This window comes from Bidens hawaiensis, unplaced genomic scaffold, assembly GCF_021521415.1.
Source record: "Bidens hawaiensis isolate Kalapana, Puna unplaced genomic scaffold, B.hawaiensis_p1.1 tig00069169_1, whole genome shotgun sequence".
NCBI lineage: Eukaryota > Viridiplantae > Streptophyta > Magnoliopsida > Asterales > Asteraceae > Bidens > Bidens hawaiensis.
Genome location: NW_027502212.1, coordinates 36,925 through 51,478, shown reverse-complemented (window position 1 = coordinate 51,478; position 14,554 = coordinate 36,925). Strand labels below are relative to the sequence as shown.

The 14,554-nt window shown below is 44.6% G+C and overlaps 2 pseudogenes across 1 annotated transcript; both read left to right on the top strand.

The window, feature by feature from the left end:
• Window positions 1-981: 981 nt before the first annotated feature.
• On the top strand, window positions 982-1,853 carry LOC143605359 (F-box/FBD/LRR-repeat protein At1g13570-like; annotated as a pseudogene).
• On the top strand, window positions 1,853-2,649 carry LOC143605356 (F-box/FBD/LRR-repeat protein At1g13570-like; annotated as a pseudogene). The gene is made up of 2 exons (XR_013148506.1): window positions 1,853-2,159; window positions 2,234-2,649. The product of XR_013148506.1 is annotated as an F-box/FBD/LRR-repeat protein At1g13570-like (transcript).
• The last annotated feature ends 11,905 nt before the right edge of the window (window positions 2,650-14,554 follow it).

Here is a 14,554-nt window from a genome sequence, read left to right as displayed (position 1 = left end):
TTCTTCAGTACTGAATCGAACAATAAATCAGACCTATGATGATCAATTAAGCACCAAAATTGTGAAATCACATTGTACTAATCAAGTAATAAGGAAGAATCATGCACCAAATTCAACACACACTTCAAATTTTGCAAAAAATATTGGTCTAGCATGAAGATAAAATAAAAAAAAAATTACCTGAAAGAGATTTTTGTATGTATAATCATCTGGAGCTTGTAATTGACCTGTATCCAGATCTTCTTTGCTTCAGTAATACCATAATCAACAGCCGTAGTGAAGCAAAGAAGCGGGTCGGTCTTGATTGCAAAGAACCGAGAGACCGTATATGGTAAGAACCGATACCCGATTATCCATGTTGGTCATTCTTCGGTCTCTAAAATCCTTTTATGTCGGTCTTCGGGTCGGTCCGGTCCTTTCATGGGTCGGGTCGGGTCGGGTCGGGTCGGGTTTCATGCTTTGCACAGCCCTATCTTTAATTAGTATTCCTAAACCTAAACCTAAACATATATAATGCTAATGCTGCTGCTATGCAGTATATGTCAAATACAGAATTCAAATTTAACCAGATAATTAAACCACATGATTTTTAATCACTTCATGTCTCACCAATTTGACATTTTTTAGGAGGGCTTGTTTTGACCCGTAACTTATTATGCCCAAACTCGTTATGACTTGAACCAAAATGAAAATATTTTTAAACATGTGTTGTTCCAGGGAGGGGAAAGAAGGGAAAACGCTATAAAATTTAAACATATATTCATCCTCCCAAATTGGAGAGATTAGGAGAGAAAATCTTATCAATTACTAAATTACCCTCAAAACTAATTTTATTTTAGTTTTACTTAAAGGGTATAATAGTAAAACTATAATTTTCTTTTCTTTTCCTCTCAGCTCGGGAACACATGAAATATATAAATTCCTTGATTTTCTTTTCCTTCTCATTAAACTCGGGAACACAAATGAGACTCTGGAAGTATAGGCACACCAATGTGTGTACCTTTTTTTTTGTTTTTCTTCCAAATGTTGTATTTGGATTACTTTGTGGTCTGAACAAAGTTTATCTTAAGTTGGTCTTCACAGATACTATACTTTTTTTCACAGTATTGATACAACAAAACACCCTGAGATGAAAGTTAAAGGTTTGACTAAAGCTAAACCATTGCCTTTGGATATGATTAGCGCACTTCCTCAAACCATAACCGAAATGATTCTCTGTCTTTTACCAATTGAATGTGGCAGCAAGGACTAGTATCCTCTCAAAAGAATGGAGGTACAAATGGACCCAAATTCCCAAACTTGTGTTTTCTTACGAAAGTTACGGAGGGCAGATTATCGAGGACACAGATAAACTTTTATGTGCTATACACCAAGTTATGCTACAACGGCAGGATCCAATACTCGAGTTCACCCTTGCCATTGATGAAGTTGCCCCCCCCCCCCCCCCCAATCAAAAACTGGTCACCCCTATCATGAAATTGATAAAATAATACTTCATTTGTCGAGAAACCATACTATTAAGAAATTAGAACTTATCTTTGAACACTCTTATGACAATATGTATAGTTTACCCTTATCAGTCTTCTCTTTGCATCACTTAACGGAACTACATCTCTGTGCATGCGATCTTGACCATCAACCGATAGCCAATGGATTTGGTAGCTTTATAAGCTTATCCTTGGATTATGTAATCATCTCTAGAGAAACTCTTCTACATTTTTTATCAAAATGTCCACTACTTAAGAGCTTCAGTCTGGTAAGTAACTTGTTAGTTGTTACTCATTCGAAACTTTTCTGAACATAGTAAGTTGCTTTGCTGTAGCCTACTCATGGAGGAGAGAATGTTATCGTGGATGAAAAATCCACCATGAGTGAGCTATTTGAGTGCTTACCTATGATTGAACATCTGACTCTTTGGAGTGATGTCATTCCGGTAATATTTATTATTCACCTAGCTTTATATAACTTAAATACATATGCTTAATTTTGTTTTGGTTTGTATATGGTTCAAGTGCTTTGTTCCAGAGGAGCTTCCAACCTCAATAATCCACCTCAAATCCTTTTGTTTGTTAGGAATGTCTTTTCATGACGGCTATGGATTGACGTTTCTTGCTGTGTTGATGAAAAACTCTCCGAATTTGGAGAAAATTGAACTAGAGGTAAATGGTTTAGGCATAGTTTGTTTTATGCCAAAATGCACCGACACAAAATTAATAATTTCCTCTCATTGCAGATTGATTCAGATCATTATCTTTTTAGAGAGATAGACAACGACCCCGTTGTATATGAAAAATATCATTCAGACGTTTGGTTGGAACATTTATCAGATGTTTGGTTGGAGAACCTAAATGAATTGAAGATTACAAATTTTAGCAACTTGGAGAATGAGATGGACTTTGTGAAGTTTATTCTGGCCAGGTCACCCAAGCTGAAGAAGGCTCATATTCATCTTGACCTGAGTGTGAGGTCAGAAGGTGAGTTGGAGATTTTAAAAACTCTCTTGCGTGCGCCACGTGCATCTGGGGTACAAATCCATGTTTAGATTACTTCAGAATTAAGGTTGTTATTATCATGTTTTTGCACTGCTACTGGTTTTTCTATAATATTTTTTCTAGAACTTGTCCTGACAATCTTGACCCAAGTATTTAACTTTGGCTTGTTTTGGGTAACTATAATTGTCAACGGTTTAGTAAGGGCAGACTTATTTAAAAGTAAGAAACAGATCGAGTTAGCATGTCAGGATGGGTAGGAAAGTGGGTTAAGATGCACGACCGAAACTGACAGCGTTATGTATCAACTGTTATTTTTATCTTATGCTTTTTTATTGATTTGATGAGTAACAGTGTAGCTGCTGTTATGTATTTGAGGTTCTTCAATTACTTGTTGGATTTTTCAAAAGTTTAAATGTTCAGGAAATTGAAGATGCATGTATGTCGCTAGGTTTGGTTATCGCTTAAATATAGTTGTTTGGTTAACTGACCAGTTCGATTAATTCGGTTTTGTAGATGTGTGTAACCATAACAGAACCTAAAATGTTGGTTGCAGTTAGTCTAATTTGGTGTTCAATCAATTGCAATTAACCTTCATTGCTATTGGTTTGTTGATTCTTGTGTTTAAGTATTTTACTTTAATAAAAAGTTCAAATATAATTCTCTATATAGCAGATAGTCTAATTTGTGAAATTGCAGTTAACATTTCATGCCTTTGTGATTTCAGTTTTGATTACAGATGCTGTGATTATTGTCTTGGTGATTAGCTTTTTATTAGATCAATTTGTTCTTAATGTTTCCCTAAAACACCATCAGGGTTTGAAGCTTTGGATCGGATATATCAAAATTATGTCTCAAGTTTCATGCTGTTTGTTAACACTTTAGTAGTCTCAAGCTGAATCAATTAATCAGTCTATTTTTAATTCCCTGCAATTTTAATTGTTGCTGATTATTACCACTCTACCTGTAGACAAGAACAACGCGCATTAGAGGCACGCATCTCATGAGGTGTAGCAGCATTAATGCTAGAAAATTTATGATGGTCCCTGTAGCACAAGTTATGCATTATCATTCTGACTGGTAAAACCGTCAGCTCGTGTAATCGGGTTAACCTCTTAGAAATGCATAAAACAACCCTGCTAATTATCAAGAAGGTTTTACATAGCATCATAATGAGGGTTGGTTTGTTGGTGTTCTTAGAAGGGAAGAAATGAGGTTATCTTTGAAGATAATAGGTAGTGGTGTCTAAAGTAATGGAAGATATCAAGTTTTTGAGTTTTCTTTAGATAAAAAATAGGTAACTATTTAAATCTTTGAATTGTAATTTTTTCTTTTAATTTTGTTTGTATGTGGTTGTTTTTGGCTCTAGCAATTTGTTAATTTCCGATTTGAGTTGGATAAGTGTCGGATCACATGATATAACCAATACCTTTTTTCCAGCTTTAATTTTAAGAAATTGTTTCGTTATATTCATATTAATAAATTTAAATACAAACAAAACTCAAATCAACCTATAAGTTCCAAATTATCTATATATAGTAAATGTCAAAGTTGGCGCCTGAAGAAACACTAACCGGACCCCGGGCAGGTTACTGGTAACCTGGGGGTTAGATAGATGTTTCCCACGAGGGGTGAGACCCTGAGAAGATGGTTCTTCTGATAACCTGCAAAACAGACCGTGAGCTCGTCACTGAGAAGGGGGGGTTCCTCCTTGTGACCACCCTCCGGCGTGAGAATCAGACTAGATTGCTCTTTAAATATAAATATATATTAAGAGATTGCTAGAGCAGATATCAGGTATATTATGATGATACAAGATAAGATGAGATGGTCATACCATTTGGGGTATTTATAGCCGAAGGTAGGTTTCCAAGGAGGTATGGCCGGCTGCAACAGTGTTCCTGTTCCACCAACAGTGGCCTACGCACGTGCCCTGCTGGTAGTTGGTGGGTAGGCAGCGGCTGATAGTGACCAGGCCTGCTGTGTACTATTCCTTTTCCACCAACTGCCGGCTACGCACGTGGTATGGCAGTAGTTGGTGAGTAGGCAGCGGCTAATAGTGACACAGTACAGGAGCATGCTGCTCGCCATACTGTGTCAGTAAGCTGTCGTCTCTTTAGTTAGATCTTTTTCCCATACCTCGTCAGGTACAGTACAGAAGATCTTCCTGTATCGTACGGACTGGCTTATTTGGGCGGGAGTATTCCCCCTCCCGCCCTTGTGCGGGATTGTTCCCGGCTTTGCTCATTCCTTCAGGTGACACTGAGTGATTGAGAGCTAAGTGCCTTGTGCGTGTAGCCTTGCTGCGCGGGTGGCCTTCTCTGATGGCTTGTATCCGAGGCTGCGGGGACAGGCGGAGTCCTTCACCATTGGGAGGCATTTCCTGCGGGACCAGCTTGCGTACTGCGCGTAAGGACGTCACGTCTCTGAGCATGGTTGGTCCTGCGGATCCAGTTGGTTTCTGCGCAGACGTTCCTCTTCAAGGTGAGTCTTGCGGGTCCAACTGGGCTCTGCTGGGACCTACCTCTTCAAGTCCCCCCAGTCCAATGTTCTTCTCATGAGTGTTTAATAAAGTGAGGTGAACTTTTGGACTTTAAGCAAAGGGTTTTTGAAAAGGGTTTTTTAAGGTTTTCCATGGGGATTCCTCCTGCGGAAGTCCTTGTCACTTGCAGAAATTCCCGAGTTTCCTGCTTGGTCTATGGGTATGATGCGGGCAGGTCTGTAACCTCCTCGCAAGTCAGGCGCGTTGAGTTCCACTTGTATGGATTCTCCCTGAGGTTTTGGTAGTGTTGGACGTAGTGATCAATTATGTTAAAACCACCAATTCCATCCTGGAGCTTCAAACAACGTAGTTCTCGACGTTCCCGCTATGCGGGGGATGTTATTTCCGTTTCCGCAAGCATTGCCCAGAAGATCCTTCTTGGTTTCAATTCCCAGCGGAGCGCTAGGTACGTGAAGGGTTTTGCCTTAACACTGTACCTGCGCTTGTCTTACGGTTACTTTACTTCCAAGGTATTCCTGGCGTCAATTCCCTACGGGTGCTAGGTATGTGAAGGGTTTTGCCTTAACACTGTACCCGCAGCCGTCTTATAGTTACTTGGTTGCCGAGGTACTTGGCTTCAATTCCCTGCGGGTGCTAGGTATGTGAAGGGTTTTTGCCTTAACGTTGTACCCGCATCCGTCTTACGGTTACTTGTTCGCCAAGGTTCTTGGCTTCAGTTCCCTGCGGGTGCTAGGTATGTGAAGGGTTTTGCCTTAACACTGTACCCGCAGCCGTCTTATAGTTACTTGTTTGCCAAGGTACTTGGCTTCAATTCCCTGCGGGTGCTAGGTATGTGAAGGGTTTTGCCTTAACACTGTACCCGCATCCGTCTTACGGTTACTTGTTTGCCAAGGTAAGGGGTATTTTCCCGCCTACTTTTTGATCTTTTTGGATTTTGAATTTTGAAATTCGAAGAGTTGGTGGAAAGAACAGTCCAAAACTCTGAAACGTCGTGCGACGGTTTCTTCTGACTGTGTCAGATCGTGCAGGAAGTTATGGTGACGTGACAGTACATGGTCATTCCAGACGCTTTTTCAGGCGCGTGGGCGCGATTTTTCGGGCGCGTGGCCGCGAAATTAATGGTATGCGTCCTATCAACAGCTGTTGCCAGCTTGCTTTTTGCCACGTGTCATAGTTTCATTGCACCTTCGTTTTCTCTCTCTTCCGCATTAATTTCATCGCATTAATTGCGATTAGTATATAAAGGGGGAGAGGGCTCTTTGTAATCCACACTTTCATCCTTCTCTTCTTCTTCTTAGCGATTTCCGGCAAATACTCACCTTTTCAGGCAAGCATTTTCCCGAAATCGTCTTCTTCTTTCTTTCACAAGATGTCTCGAGATGTTGAATCCACAGCCGATGACAGGAGTACTGCTGGCGAGTGCCAGTGTGCTCTGCCCGGCGATCTGTACCGGTATGTTGTCAGGAAGTTCATGCTCGAGTCCCTCGAGCCTGAGTTTCCTGAACCCCATCAGACCGTGTACGATGCCCCCAGAGGCAAGATCGGGGTTTATGCTGCATTCTTTGTCTATGGGAATCTTAGGTTCCCATTGACAAAGTTTGTTTACCGTGTCCTCGAGAGGCACGGTGTTCATCTGACCGAGTTGCACCCCATGGCGATCGCCAAGATTCGCCACTTCGAGTGGGTGTGCCGGATTTTGGGCGTTGAGCCCTATGTTGACCGCCTGATGACCTTCTATACTTGGAGGTGCATCCAGGGGTGGTATACCCTGACGACCCGAATCAAGGGTTTGAAGATTTGTGCGACCGAGCGCAGTCTTCGCGCGTGGAAGCGAGAGTTCTTTTTCATATCCGCTCGCGCCATCCCCATTGCCATGAAATTCAAGAACGGGCAAGCGCTCCCAAGCCTTCACGCCTCCAGCTATCAGGAGGCGGAATGGTTCTCTAAGATATCTCGGGTCCAATCTCCGGTTTACCGGTTTGCGGAGTCCGGGATGGTGATGTTGGGGATGAGCCGGGTGTGGAAGGCTGCCGATGCGCAAAAGATCCCCATCGTCCTCGAATACGGTTCGAACTCTGTTCCTTACGGTATGCTTTCTTTCTTTTTGTTGATTTAGAATTTCTTCTAACTTTTTTCCTGTTTATTTCAGAGGGGAACGACTTGCAGTCGCTCCTAAACCCGCGGGAGACTGACGGTCCCGCTCGGATGGGTACTCGCGCTCTGGACGAGAACGAGTTGCCCATCCTGGAACAAACGGCGGATCGGTTCGTGGAGGTCTATCCGCAAGGCCATGAGATCGTTAGCGCCCGTCGGCCAGGTAAGGCGCTCTTCGACCCTGTACCCCTCAATGCTGAAACCTCTGCCGGAATTCCTCTAATCGTATGTTCTGATGAGGAATCCGCAGATGGTCCTCCGTTGGTGCGGAAGAAGAAGGCTGCCGGCGGGAAGGGAAAGGAGAAGGTGGCCTCCACTGCCGATCCGGTGCCTCTGTCTGACTCGGAGGCTGAGAGCGAAGAGGTGGCGGGGAATCCCGGTGTTGAAAAGACCACTGCTCCGGAAGTTGCGGCAGTCACCTCCGGAGAGCCCAAGAAGACGACGGTGACCGGCGCAAAGAGGCCGGCTCCATCGGGTCCGTCCCCGCCTCTCCGTACCTTTAGGCTCAAGAAAACCCGTAAGTACAACTTTCCTTTAGCTTTTATCTTCATAGTTTAATATCGTTTTACCACTTATCTTCTTTGTGCAGGCGTGGATGTTGACGCATTCCAGGGTGGAGTGCAGAGTAGTACTTCTCCGCCAATGACGGTAGGCTTGGTCAGCCTACCTGAGGCGACGACCCAGGCGCCTGCGCCTTCTTCCGCTGGTCCAGTTGCTCACTCCTTTGAGCCGACTGTTCCAGCCGAGATGACGTCACCGCCGGCCGTGAGTGCGATTTTTACAGCATCCTTCACCGAGCCGGCGGTTACTATTGCTGCGGATTCTGCGGCAGCGACTGCGGCGGCTGCTACCATGCCCCTGCCACCGGCAACGATGGCCGGTCCATCAGGTACACATGGGGGTTCTCTCCAATCTTTGCCACCTTCCCATCTGCCTGACCTTTTGGATGGGTTTCCTTTGGGTTCAGGTGATGGGTTCGGCGGCTATCGGCCTGTTATAGACCCTACAGGTGCGTAGGGTTCCTTTGGCCCTTTTTCACTTATATATTTTTTATCATCTTTTCCTAACTGCTTTTTGTTTTCTGCAGTGTCGGATTCCAATGAAGTGTATGTTCCGCGATGGAACATACGCCGAGGAACAACCCTTCGTACCCCTGTGGAGTGCGTGGAATGGGCTCGTCACGCTGCTCCCAGTGGTGCGTTGGGGGAAGCCATGGCTAGCTACCAGGAGGGTAGGCTAAGCAATGAGCTTCGGGTTCTCTTCGCCCGGATGCAGCCGCGCGTCGAGCTGCTTTGTCGTGAAAACGACAAGTTAAAAGCAGCTCGCGCTAAAGAAGTAGCTCAGGCGCGGGCTATCCGGGAGGAGAACCAAAAACTCTCCGCAGCGGCTGCGGAGAAGGAGAAGGCCTTCAAGGCCCTTGAGGTTGAAGTTCAGGCTCGACTCGAGGCCCGTTCCAAGGCTGCCCAAGCTGTTAATGAACAGCTTCGGCTGGCTAAGGAAACTGCGAGGAACGCAACCGAGAGGGCCACCAAGGCTGAAGCTGTTGCTGAGCCTCTACGCGTGGAGAATGAAGAGCTTAAAGCAAAATTAGAGGCTCTCCAGCAGGCTCATGATGCCTTGGCAATGGAGGATGCTAAGAAGCTTCAAGAAATCCTGGACCAGAGGGGGGTGCTTGACCATACCGAGCGTAAGCTAAAGGGCGTCGAAGAGGCTGCGGCTAAAGAGGTGTTGCTTGCCAACCTCAACAAGAGTGAAGCCGAACGCGCCCGTAACGAAGCTCAAGCTGCCCTCCAAGAAGCTCTGGCTACCAAGGAATGGCTTCTTCGAGAAGCGTTGTCTCAGGTATGTTTTCATGTCTTTACGCTTTTCTTTGTAAATAGAAAAGGTTTGACACTTGTATATTTTCTTTGTAGGTTGTGCATCGGGTCTTCTCAGAGACATCTTACGACGATGCTATGAGCGCAGCCCTCAACGCTTCTCACGAGGATGGGGAAAAGGTCGGCTTCCTGCTTGGTCTAGGGTTCGTTGAGAAAGGCGTCCCGCCATCCAACTTCCCTTTGTACAATGTTGATACTGAAGCTGTTTACGACCAAGCAGTGAATCAGTATGCCGCCTTCCCGCATCCGGTGGTGGAGAAGGTGAATGAAGTTGCTGCTGCTGATGATGGGCTAGCTATCCTTAAGGCTTTCCTTGAACTGCCACGCTCTACTGATGGGGCTGGTCCAAGTGGAAGTGGCCCTGAAGCCTGATCCTGAAGATCCCTTCCCGCTGCTAGGATAGATTTAGCTTGTATAGGTTTATTTTCTTGTAGGCGGGTAGTTACCCGGCCATTCTTGTAATCAACCATTGTGAAATATAAATCTTTTTGTGGGTAAGACCGCTACTTTCGTTGGGTTCCTTGCTTTGTAAACGTTGTATGACTTGCATACTTTAGTTTAAATTAGCAATTTTCCAAGTGTTTTAGAATAAGTTAACCTTTGAACGTGGTAGATAGGTGTGAAGTTTTGCTTCCTCTTTCGTGATTGTGCGGGTAGAACCGTCACTTGCACGTAGTAGGATGGCTAAACTTTACCATCTGACCTGCGTGTAGGTTTTCCTTATCTTTTTAGGATAAGTTAACCTTTGAACGTGGTAGATAGGTGCGAAGTTTTGCTTCCTCTTCCGTGATTGTGCGGGTAGGACCGTCACTTGCACGTAGTAGGATGGCTAAACTTTACCATCTGACCTGCGTGTAGGTTTTCCTTATCTTTTTAGGATAAGTTAACCTTTGAACGTGGTAGATAGGTGCGAAGTTTTGCTTCCTCTTCCGTGATTGTGCGGGTAGGACCGTCACTTGCACGTAGTAGGATGGCTAAACTTTACCATCTGACCTGCGTGTAGGTTTTCCTCATCTTTTGTTAGAAATTGTCTTGAACCGTTCGACGCGCGTCTGTCAATAGGTTAGTGTTCAGTTCCCTTTTTCATGATTCATGCGGATAGACCGGCACTTTCATTTAATGGGACTGAACTTTTCCCCTTCGACTGACCTGCGTGAAGGTTTGTCGTTTATTGGGCTTATGCGGGTTTTGCCGCCTTCCCCATGCAACGACTTTTCACGTAATTATGCGGTGAAAACCGGCATATTAGTGTTAGTTCATAAAAATGTAAATGTAAAATCATCAGCGTCAATGTTTTAAGGAGAATCGTTTCCATTAGAAGTGGCTCTTGGCCTTTTCTTTACAAATTTGGAATTGATTTACATGCAAACTGTGTAAATGAGCTCCCTTCCATGTTGGGATGGGAGTGCCATCGAGCCGATACGCACCTGGTTTGGGATCTCGTTCTTTACGCAGCATGTAGTCTCCACATTGAAGCTGGAATTTTATTCGTGTTTTTCCCAGCTAGGGTTCTATACGCATCAGCCTGCTCAGCGTTCATTGCGCCACGAGGTGCGCGAGCGTCCCATCTCTGACGAATGCTTCGACCATGTCCTTCACGTCTATGCATTCTTCGGTGTTGTGGCCTTTTGTCCTGTGAAAGTCACAGTACTTGCTCCGATCAGCATTGTGGCGATGTCGGATTATTTGAGGCTTTAGCCATGGGAGCTCCTCGGTGGCGAATATCTCGGTGACGCTTTTGGTGAGCGGCGTCCATCTGGAGTTCTTGTTGGTCTGTACGTTATCCCTTCCGCCTAACCGATGCTGCAAGTCGGATGAGGTGTCAAAGTTTACCCTTGACTGCCAAATGCCTAGCTTCCGCTTTTTGTTTAATCGGGCGGTGAGAACGTTTTCTTCTCTTGTTTTCTGGGTGTAGAGGTTTGTGCTCTGTGGGAGATCTCTACCCAGTTGCTTCTCCGTTTCCGCAAAGCGTTTAGCTGCTGTCATGATGGCATCCCATGTGGATGGCATGCCATCTTTACCCGTTAAGGTGCGGATGAGCTCTGGGTCGTTTGCGCCCTGAATAAAAGCAGCGCGGACAAGATCTTCGCTAATGTTGCCCAGACTTAGCTTCTTCGAGTTGAAGCGAGTTATGAAGTCCAGCAAAGATTCATCTTTTTCCCGAATGCATTTGAGGATTGTCCATTGCTCCTCAGTATACTTTCTTTGCTGGCTGAAGTGTTGGCTAAACTTCTGTTGGAAGTCAGCCCAGTCGTAGATGTGGTTGACCGGTAGACGATCGAACCACGCTCTAGCAGCCCCGACCAGTGTCATTTGGAACATGTAACACCATGTAGGTTCCGTCCAACTACTGACGGTTGCCCCCGCTATGAATCTGTTCAAATGATCATCTGGGTCGGATATACCATCATATGTGCCTATGCTGGACATTTGTTTGGCACTTTTAGGGGCGATTGCTTCCGCAATGTCCCTTGCAAATTTGGACGTTCCCGCATTTGCAACGTTTGGTCTGAATGTTTTGGAGAAGTCTCGTGGACTTCCACCTGTGCTTTTTGGTTTGAAGGCTTGTCCAAAATGCCTTTTCGGTTGGGAGTCCGTTTCCTTACACTTCCCTTTTGCCCTATGGCGAGGGTTCGTGTCGGAGTCGGATTCTTCCGAGTCATCCTCTAAGTATTCGAATTCGTCGGCCTGTTGTACGGAACGCAAGCGTTCGTCCAACTCAGCCTGGAATTCCTTTTGTCGTGCCTCCGCCCATGCCTTAACTTCATCGAGAGTCTGGCGGGGGAGTCTTGTTCGTTTCTCTAACTGGGTATCGGTGATTCCCAGTGAGCGATTATTTACTGCACTTGCCCCAGCTTGGGTAACTGGGGTAGTGTTCGTAAAATTTACTTCACTTGCCCCGGCTTGGGTAGCTGGGGTAGTGTTTGTAAAAACTGTGTTGCCGGTATTCCCCCCAGTAGCTGGGGTTGTGGTTACCGGAGTTTCTTTAACCATCTTAGAAGTTTGAAAAAACTGGAGAAAAATAAAGTTCTAGCTTTATGCACGGATGGCGCCAATGAAGAAACACTAACCGGACCCCGGGCAGGTTACTGGTAACCTGGGGGTTAGATAGATGTTTCCCACGAGGGGTGAGACCCTGAGAAGATGGTTCTTCTGATAACCTGCAAAACAGACCGTGAGCTCGTCACTGAGAAGGGGGGGTTCCTCCTTGTGACCACCCTCCGGCGTGAGAATCAGACTAGATTGCTCTTTAAATATAAATATATATTAAGAGATTGCTAGAGCAGATATCAGGTATATTATGATGATACAAGATAAGATGAGATGGTCATACCATTTGGGGTATTTATAGCCGAATGTAGGTTTCCAAGGAGGTATGGCCGGCTGCAACAGTGTTCCTGTTCCACCAACAGTGGCCTACGCACGTGCCCTGCTGGTAGTTGGTGGGTAGGCAGCGGCTGATAGTGACCAGGCCTGCTGTGTACTATTCCTTTTCCACCAACTGCCGGCTACGCACGTGGTATGGCAGTAGTTGGTGAGTAGGCAGCGGCTAATAGTGACACAGTACAGGAGCATGCTGCTCGCCATACTGTGTCAGTAAGCTGTCGTCTCTTTAGTCAGATCTTTTTCCCATACCTCGTCAGGTACAGTACAGAAGATCTTCCTGTATCGTACGGACTGGCTTATTTGGGCGGGAGTATTCCCCCTCCCGCCCTTGTGCGGGATTGTTCCCGGCTTTGCTCATTCCTTCAGGTGACACTGAGTGATTGAGAGCTAAGTGCCTTGTGCGTGTAGCCTTGCTGCGCGGGTGGCCTTCCCTGATGGCTTGTATCCGAGGCTGCGGGGACAGGCGGAGTCCTTCACCATTGGGAGGCATTTCCTGCGGGACCAGCTTGCATACTGCGCGTAAGGACGTCACGTCTCTGAGCATGGTTGGTCCTGCGGATCCAGTTGGTTTCTGCGCAGACGTTCCTCTTCAAGGTGAGTCTTGCGGGTCCAACTGGGCTCTGCTGGGACCTACCTCTTCAGCGCCACTGATATGGCTTTAAGATATAATTTAAATAAATGTGGCAAGAGGAATAAGATCTTTCAGATGCCTGTGGCCTTTCTATTGTGTATGGTAGGTTGTTTGTTATATGCTGGTTGCTCAAGTTCAAGTCCAGCTTTTTGAAAATTTATTGATTTTTATCTTGTGTGTTTTTTATCCAGTAGATGCTGGTGGGCCCTATGTATTGTAAAGGAATTTTTGCCTTTTCCTATATTCCTACTCCTATGTACATTATATATAGTAAAGATAAATGTTGGTGTTACAAAGCCCTGATCGTAATGAACATAATGGTAAATGACTTTTTTTGGTTATTTTTCTATGTTTAACCAACCACATACGTGTACTCTCACCGCCTCAACGTCCGCGACCAACAACACTCAGGTTTAGTGACCGTACCACGATATTGGTCCACCTCAATTTTTATATATCTATTGCTTTAGTTCTGGTATCGTGACGAATGCAACTGCACGATTTTTTTATTATTTTAGTTCAGGTACCATACCGAGTAATGACATAAATCAACCAAATTCCTATAGACTCACCGCCTCAACGGTCGCGACCGACAATGTTCGGGTTTTACCAACACCCGATTCTAAGAACCGACGTCATCCCATTGGTCCACCTCACCTTTTATTTTAATTTATGATTTAGTTTTGGTATCTAATGAACGCAACCGAAACCATAACAGACATGATGAAAACTGACCGAAATCACGTAGCCTCACCACTTCAACGTCCAAGACCGACAACGACAGGGTTTTACCAATGTTGCTTATACCGTAACGAACGTAACCGACACTGCCAAATATCATGTTGACTGGCTGTCATAACGCCCATGGGTGGGACATTATGACTACACATGGTCTAAAATCTATCTATTCTAATAAAAAAATACTAATATTTGCCACTTGTCATTCTCTCATCCCTCCTTACTAGTTTTAACCCATTTTCAATATATGGATTTTTTCTCGGATCCCGCATGGGCAATTACCTAACCCGAATATTAACCAGTTTGTTTTTTTTCAAGATGATCGCTCATGACCCCACACCGATTACAACCCCTAGGTAGTCTCCAATGCCATTGTTGTAGAACCTGATTGCTATTAGCCTTCTTTGTCTTTGGTTACATGTGCGATGAAAAAGACAAAGATAAAAATGAAAACTTTATGCCTTACATTGATGAAACATGGGTTACGCAAACCAAAATTAGATCTCTCTCTCTGATAAATTAAAAGCAGCATTCGACTTTTGGAAAACAAATTCAAATCAACCACATGAATGTTAACAAATATAAAGATGAAGAAGACTAGCATAAATTTTCATTGCATACTTCTAACTCACAGCAACTCATTTTACTTTTATATAGATAAAAAAATACATGTAAAAATATTTAAGATAAATACTCTTTGCGTCCCTGTGATAAACAGACTAATGCACTTTGCAACCCCAGTTTCGAAAAATGATTGATTATACAAAGTTAATAA